Raw genomic sequence first — 7,588 nt, forward strand, 5'->3', positions numbered from 1 at the left:
CGCCAAGTTATTAGTTTAACTAGTAAATAAGGCAAGCTCATTTCAGTATTTACTGTCTAGACAATTCCGCCATTTTAATCCAGTCTTAATGAAGCAGCAGTGTAGTGCTATAAGGATCGCAGACATTTTCAAAAGCGATTTCAAGATCAATAACTGTATGTATTATTATAACTCCAAGACTTATAAAAAGCGATCAAAAACGTACTTAAATTGTGGTTTTACATGTTGTTTTATTCCAATTAGGAGTTCTTAGATATACCTAGGTAAATAATACGTGTGTTGGGTGCCGGCGCGAGCCATTTTCCTGTATTTTGCGGTAAGACATATATTTTGACGTCAGAGGTGTGTGATTCAACTACCACCGTTTAACAAAGTATGGAACACGCTCGTCAAACAATTTCCGAACTATCAAAATCCTTAAGTCAAGGAAGGAAGTTTCAAGGAAAGTCCTGGTTTAAAATAGAACACGGTTAATTAGGGCAGAAAAGAAAAAACCGTGGTATTTCTTATAGAGTTACAACTGTTTCCATAAATACCTGTAGATCGGATGATTAAGCAAATACAGTGCGCCCAAAGTACTTTAATATTTGTTTATTTGCCTTAACCAATTATAATGTAGAGCGATCTCATCGCTGTTTTATTTGACTAACCCGAATTAAATATCAATATCACTAGTATTTTTTTTCTGGGCATAGCGAAACCCAAAAAGATGCGCCCAACGTGGGGCTCGAACCCACGACCCTGAGATTAAGAGTCTCATGCTCTACCGACTGAGCTAGCCGGGCATGTCTACTCCATCAGAAATTACCCAACACTATCAATACCAGATACGCTCTAGTTATAACTAAAAAGTTGCAGATAGCTCAGCAATAAACGTTGATAAAAAGTATCTACCGAGATAGCGATTGGACAAGAAAAATCTAACAATACATGCTTCAATGAGCTTTCTGAATTAATTAAAAATCTGTGGCTTCTAAATTTAATTTTACGCTATTATTTCTTTAAACGTTAATCCGAAAATTAACATAGGATGGACGTTCATTTTCTTATACTTATGCGGGTTTCTTAGCGAAGTAGAATAAAAATGGTTAAAACCCTGATAAGGTCAGGGGTATGTACGGATTGCCGAGTTGTATTAGGCCACCTGTGATAATCAACAGTGAGCGACGAGTCTTGTGTTCGATCCTTGCCTAGGACAAACATTTTTGTGACTCGTGAGACTCGATCGTTTGATATTTCTTTACGGATTTCTTAGTACCATTCAATAGTTTTGAGTTTTGAGCTATTCGTTTGAATGTAATGCCGACAGTGCCAATGATTGAAACATAAGTGTTTTTGTAGTAATTATTTGACTTTTTGGAATACCTAAAAAGTCAAATAATTACTACAAAAACACTTATGTTTTCTACTTTCGAGCACTTCGGAAACAAAAACAATATGTCAGCGATCCATCATCCCATCAACATACACTTGATGCACTAATTATGAAAGGCTTGTTAAAGTGAGTCACATGCTTCTCATCACACATAACTCTGCGTTTGTTTACCAAAAGGTTCCGTAAACCAGTCAAAACAAAGCTTTTATAGGAGATCCCTTATTATTGCTAATCAGACGCTTGCAGGATGCTAAATTTCTTGAGAAATGTACCGTTAGGTACTTGTTTAATAATACCGACGAATAGGAAAAGTTGTGAAGACAAGTAAGAATCTAGACATTCAATGAATACCGAGGTAAATAAATAACAAACTATCCTAGACACCCACACCTCACGATTTTCCGCCCTGCTTTAATACACACTAGATAAAATAGGTGACACAAATGTATAATTTCAAACCGAAAAAAAGTCATTGAAACTTTTATTAAAACTCCTTTCTCGGTCTTTTGTAATTCGCTGCATCACTGCCCACCAATAACAACAAACTCAAAATAACGGGACAATCGCAAAACGAACAAAACCTGTTCATTTCAAATCAAGGCGCTTCATTCTTGAAGTACCTACTAAATTAATTAGAATATGCATGCATCTCGCTCATCATTACGGAGGACACAACCCGTCGGCTGCCTCGTAACCGGGGTGAACGATTCGATATGTTCGCATATTGTCATTGTATGGTCAGCAACTGACTTCTGTCAAAACATTCACCCTACCAAATAATTTTACTGTGATTGAGGAAACGGGACAGCGCTCTACACAACGTACACGGCGTCTCTCACAACAATTTCCAATGCAACGATATTTCTTGAAGAAATGGGAGATCGGACCTTTATTTTTTTGGTTTTCCCCAGTGAAACGCTTATGACTTCAACCCACGTCGAGGGCAAGGCGTGAGGACATGTCGGACTTCCACCGACTAAAACACCCCAGGCTCCTTCAACTTGTAATTTTAGAGTGTCTTTGAGCATTCTTTGCAGCTCACTAACTCCTCGTTGTCCTTCATTTTGACGAACTGTATCAGGTTCTAGCTCTCCTTATGACAGATTTAGAAAAACAACAAACAGTTGTTTAAAATTAAAGGCCCTCTATTGATGCAAAAATGACGTTAAATCTCTATATGATCTATGTTTAAGTTGTTACATTTAGTTTTTTAGTTAAATATTTCATCTTATATCATTTTGTTTTTACTATCCTATAACAATTACATTGGATTATTGTCACCTAATAAATTATTTCTAGTTGTATGCCATCATAAAAAAATAAAAACAAAAAATTTCGTCCAAGAAATAAAATAAAATAAATATTTAGTGTGCGCTACCCTTATCACTTAGGGGTATGAAAAATAGATGTTAGCCGATTCTCAGACCTACTGAATACGCATATAAAATTTGGTAAAAATCGGTTAAGTCGTTTCGGAGGAGTACGGTAACTAACATCGTGACACGGGAATTTTATATATTAGAAGAGATAGTTCTGTAGCACATCATTGGTGGAAACATTCGTTAAAAATAAATCCATCCTCTGTTACTGACTGTACCAAGAAACAGTAATAACAACCAAATTAACCTTTATTAGTACACTGATGCATGGTAGTGTTTTGTTTACAGGTATTTCTGTACCTATTTATGATTGGTTTTGAACCCTGAGCTGGAAAGTCCTTTATATTAATTAGTAAGCCCCGTTTTTTGTAGTCTTAGTGAGTCAGAAGCAGACCGGACTCACGTGCTCGAGGTGGCAAAATTGCCCCACCGATTATAATCAATAGATGTGATGTGTAAGATGTGTTCTTCCTGAGTCACTGCGAATCAAACTTTTTATACAATATATAATGAGTATCGAATGAAGCTCTATGACGTGCACAATGAATCTGAATTGATTATTATTTAGACCGTCACGTCTCAGGAGGATGAATTTACATAGGTGACGCTTGGGAGAGATCCCGGTTGACAAAATAGCGGCATGACAAATATGCATGTCAACTATATATTGGTCTATAAGAACTGGAAAAATAATAGTTCGTTTATTGTTTATCATAATCATCATAGGCGCACATTCAGCCACTGCATAGGCTTTCCAATTCGATGGTCGATGGTTTAGATTGTCAAAAAATGTTTCAAGGACTTTTCACAGGGCGGAAAACTTCTTAAAATTTTCGCATTTGTTAAAGACTTTAAATTAGCATTTTACACGAAATTAAATAACGTTTCTGAACTTCTGAAGTACCTAGCTCGGTTTACCTTATTTTCAGGTGACCGACCCACTTCCGGCAATAGCGTCAAGCTTAGCACCAATCTAGTCCGTTTAGCCACATTCGACTCCTACAATGACTTAAACCACATCATAATGAATGCGGTCAGTATTCCCGTTTGTTCCGCGAAGTGTTAGTTCGTCACCAGAGCCACCAATCTCACAAGCGTGTCGTACACCTTCACATTATGATGTGCTTTAATGCTTTGTTAAGTACATTCGAGGAATTCTCTGACTTTGGTAAAAGTAGTAGGTCAGTTATATGGAAATTCTAATTGAGTATTGTTTATATGGATATAGGATTGTGTGGGTGCGAGGTAGCCGATTAGGAAACTTAAGATTGGAAGATTTCTGCTTTCCTGATATTTATCAAATATTAGGTAAATCTGTTGAAGTAACTAACAAAAAGATTTTTTTTCAAATCATAGCTTAGAATTTCGATTTCTATTGAATTGATATTTCAACTTCATGTTTTGTGAAAGTGTCTTGACTATTGCATCTGTCTGATGTAGATGAAATCGAGCAAAAAGTAAGTCAATAAGTAAGTCGTTTTGACTTGAAAAATAAGTCGCATTCAATGGCCTAATAGAACGCTGTCATAAGTCATTCTACCACCTTAACAAAGCCTTTATGTTCCAGTTTACATTTAATCCGTGACGAATCTAACAAAAACTTTACCTAGTCTGAAGTGGTTACTGCAAGTTGCGTTGCTTAGCGACGGCAAACACGCCAGGTCCGAGGTTCTGCCTAATTTCTTTGACGTGAACGCAGCATGAGTCACTGGAAAAACCACTTACAAAACACTCGTTTATTAACAAAACCACAAAATAAATAAACCTGCCTTTAGTAAGTAGGACAATATTAATTGAATCTATGAATCAAAATAGAAATTCTATTTATTTAGAAACTGGTTGTACTGTTTGGAAATTATGACAATTCAATTTGGAACTGGGATTTTGGTTTATATCTTTAGTTGCTGAAATTAACAATCTTGCTAATGTTCTTGAAATTTATGGAAAGACGGAATGAGTAAAACCTTCTTGTATCTTCTTAAACTACGTGTGATAAAACTCGAAGACTGAAAAAAATCTTTTCCATTTTCAAATACCTAAGAAACAAACCACTTAAAAATATTCACTCAACGCTTATTTACCTATCTAAAGTGCAAACAATAATAAATAACACTCGATTGAAAATAAACAGAGACGTAAGTAGTATCTATCGATATCGATAAGATTACACAACTACTCGATTAAGTTAGGAACGATTGCGCCTCGAATAAGTTAAACGAGTAAACTTAAGTACAAAAGACAACTTACGGCGTACTCGCAACTTCGTTATCGATTCCTCAAGCATTTTACTTGTTGCGAGATACATTGCACAAAGAGACAACGCTCTTGTGCAGACTTTATCTAAATTCGTTTAACAGTGCAGCAATGTTGGGATGGTGTCAGACCTACAAGAATTTGTATCGACCGACCTCAAAAGGTCATGTTCTCAAATCGTCCATTTTTTTTTAATATTATGTACTTCTTACTCGATAAAGACAAGCGAATAAGCCGTTATTAAACTAAACCGCCTCCCGCAAGTTATTATGATTGGGTTATTTGTAAGATTTGAAAGTAACTGTTATCAGTACATACCTATGTATATCGTCAGTGATAAATCATAATTATTACATTATGTTGTCTCAAAGGCTACCTAATTTTACGATAGTGATGAATTGTTCAGATGAATTATATTCGGAAAGCAGCCTTTATTATATATTTACGTCTTCCTCCTTACGGTCACGCAAATAACACCCGAGTCTATGTTTTACAAGAGTTTCGAACCCCGAAAACAAAAGCCAATCGTGATAATCCCGCCACCACATGACAATCATTCAGGTCCAGGCGTTGAACGACCTAGATATTAGTGTATGGCTATGGTCGTAAGAAACGCATGTGAGCTTAGGTCATCGGCGCGGCTAAGTAAAAGCTAACTGTGATCCGCGCGGCGCTGCCTGCGTGCCACTTCCTCTGCGCCGGCTGAATACTGATCGAGGAGCATCGAGCACACAACTGATAAAGTTTATTGATTTTTTTAAACTTGAATAACCTGATATAAATCTTACATCTTCCTGCTAATATTATAGACGCGAAAGTTTGTATGTACCTATGAATTTTTGTTCCTTTTTCACGCAACAACCACTGAACAAATCGACACATGTTAAAGTCAATAAAAAAATGATTTTATATCTTGTAATAAAGTTTAACTTCACAAATTATAATCAACAAAATTTTAAAAACATAAAATCTAATAAGTCCATCCGGTAGATTCCTTAAAAATTAAAACAAGTACTGTTTTAATTTTATTAAAGCAATAAGAAATACTATTATAAAATAAAATACATTAGAGATAATGGAACGTATTGAAGTGGAGGAGTCGATATTTTTAGGAAATCTGTCTTACGGCATTATTAGATTCTTGCTATTCTTAAGTCATTTTAGTTACTCAGTTATGAAACTCTCAGAAACAGGTTGATTAGAAGTAAGTCCGTACAAACGGTACACTTTCGTGCACGACTGTACATGCTACCGAGCGGCGCCAACGATACCTGTACATATACATGTATGTTTGTATAACTCATACGTAATACAATTGATTTTGTCGAACATAATTTATACCATTAAAACTGGTTTTAAAATCTAAATTGGAAATTAATCAGTAATCATGACAAATCATTATTGATACGTACGTGACACATGGGTTTTATGAACTACCTTCTTTTATAAGGAAGGAGGTTACATTACACGTCATATTATTAATACTTTTATACTTTATCAAATTAAAATGTTTGGAAGTTATTCGGTATATGTTTTAGTACTGGCCAGTTATGTCGTATTTAAAAGTAAACAGTCGACTGTGCAACTCAAGGTTAATTACTTTAAACTGAATTGTTTAAAAAAATCGTTTCGAGTTTCGTTATTTAGGTTACACTTAGCTGATAATTATGTCAACGGTATACAAGCCCGGCTAGCTCAGTCGGTAGAGCATGAGACTCTTAATCTCAGGGTCGTGGGTTCGAGCCCCACGTTGGGCGCAAGCTTTTTGGTCAATTATTTGAAATCTTCAAATTGTACATTCCTGTGATACAAATACTGTATGTGTGTATAATAGTATAACTGTAGACAAGTAATTTTAAAAGCTAAATAATGGCATTTCTTGACAATTTAGTGCTTTTACTTGGCTTTAATCAATAATCTAGATCTAACTAGGGAAAAACATGACCATTTGGCATTTATTTGCAGCAGAAAGCACACAATATTTAATCTACGTATGATTTTTTAACGAAAGCAACTAAAAAGGTTCGTCATGAAACATAGAGAAATATACATTTTTTTCGATAAAACAAATAAATAAAATAACTATGAACATTTATCAACGGGATGCTGACAAAGTTAATTCATAGAGCTCCGTGACTGCAGAAGCCGCGTCGTGACTCATCACTTGGTACGGGGTAGGCCTTAATAAGCTCTAATGAATCTTGATTATGTACTACTCAGATCAATTCAGCACGAAATATGCTTGAATATACTCCATGTCATTCTTTGCAGAATTTGTTTTTGGAACAGGTTCGTTTCGCAATTTTTTTGGGGGAAGCTCTACTGCAGTCCACGTATGATGGTTCTTGATCGAGTTAGATGCGGAACAGATTTTTCGCATTTGAGAACCAATCACCACATCGTAAAGGAATGGTATTGGAATTGTAGAACCTGGTCAAAGCATTAAGCCGCATTGAGCGGCGTTGGTTGTAAGCCTTCTGGACACTGAACATTTATTTTGAATAGAAATAACTTCGAAAAACATCATCAATGTACTTTGAAATAATTATACACTTACTCAATTAGGTGATCCATAACTTAA

The 7,588-nt window shown here is 35.6% G+C and overlaps 2 non-coding genes across 2 annotated transcripts; one reads left to right on the plus strand and one right to left on the minus strand.

Moving 5' to 3' along the window:
* Window positions 1–712: 712 nt before the first annotated feature.
* Window positions 713–785, minus strand: Trnak-cuu. The gene has a single exon. It is a non-coding gene; the product is annotated as a tRNA-Lys (tRNA).
* A 5,906-nt stretch (window positions 786–6,691) lies between these two features.
* Trnak-cuu lies at window positions 6,692–6,764 on the plus strand. The gene has a single exon. It is a non-coding gene; the product is annotated as a tRNA-Lys (tRNA).
* The last annotated feature ends 824 nt before the right edge of the window (window positions 6,765–7,588 follow it).

Source organism: Trichoplusia ni, chromosome 11 (genome assembly GCF_003590095.1).
Source record: "Trichoplusia ni isolate ovarian cell line Hi5 chromosome 11, tn1, whole genome shotgun sequence".
Lineage (NCBI taxonomy): Eukaryota > Metazoa > Arthropoda > Insecta > Lepidoptera > Noctuidae > Trichoplusia > Trichoplusia ni.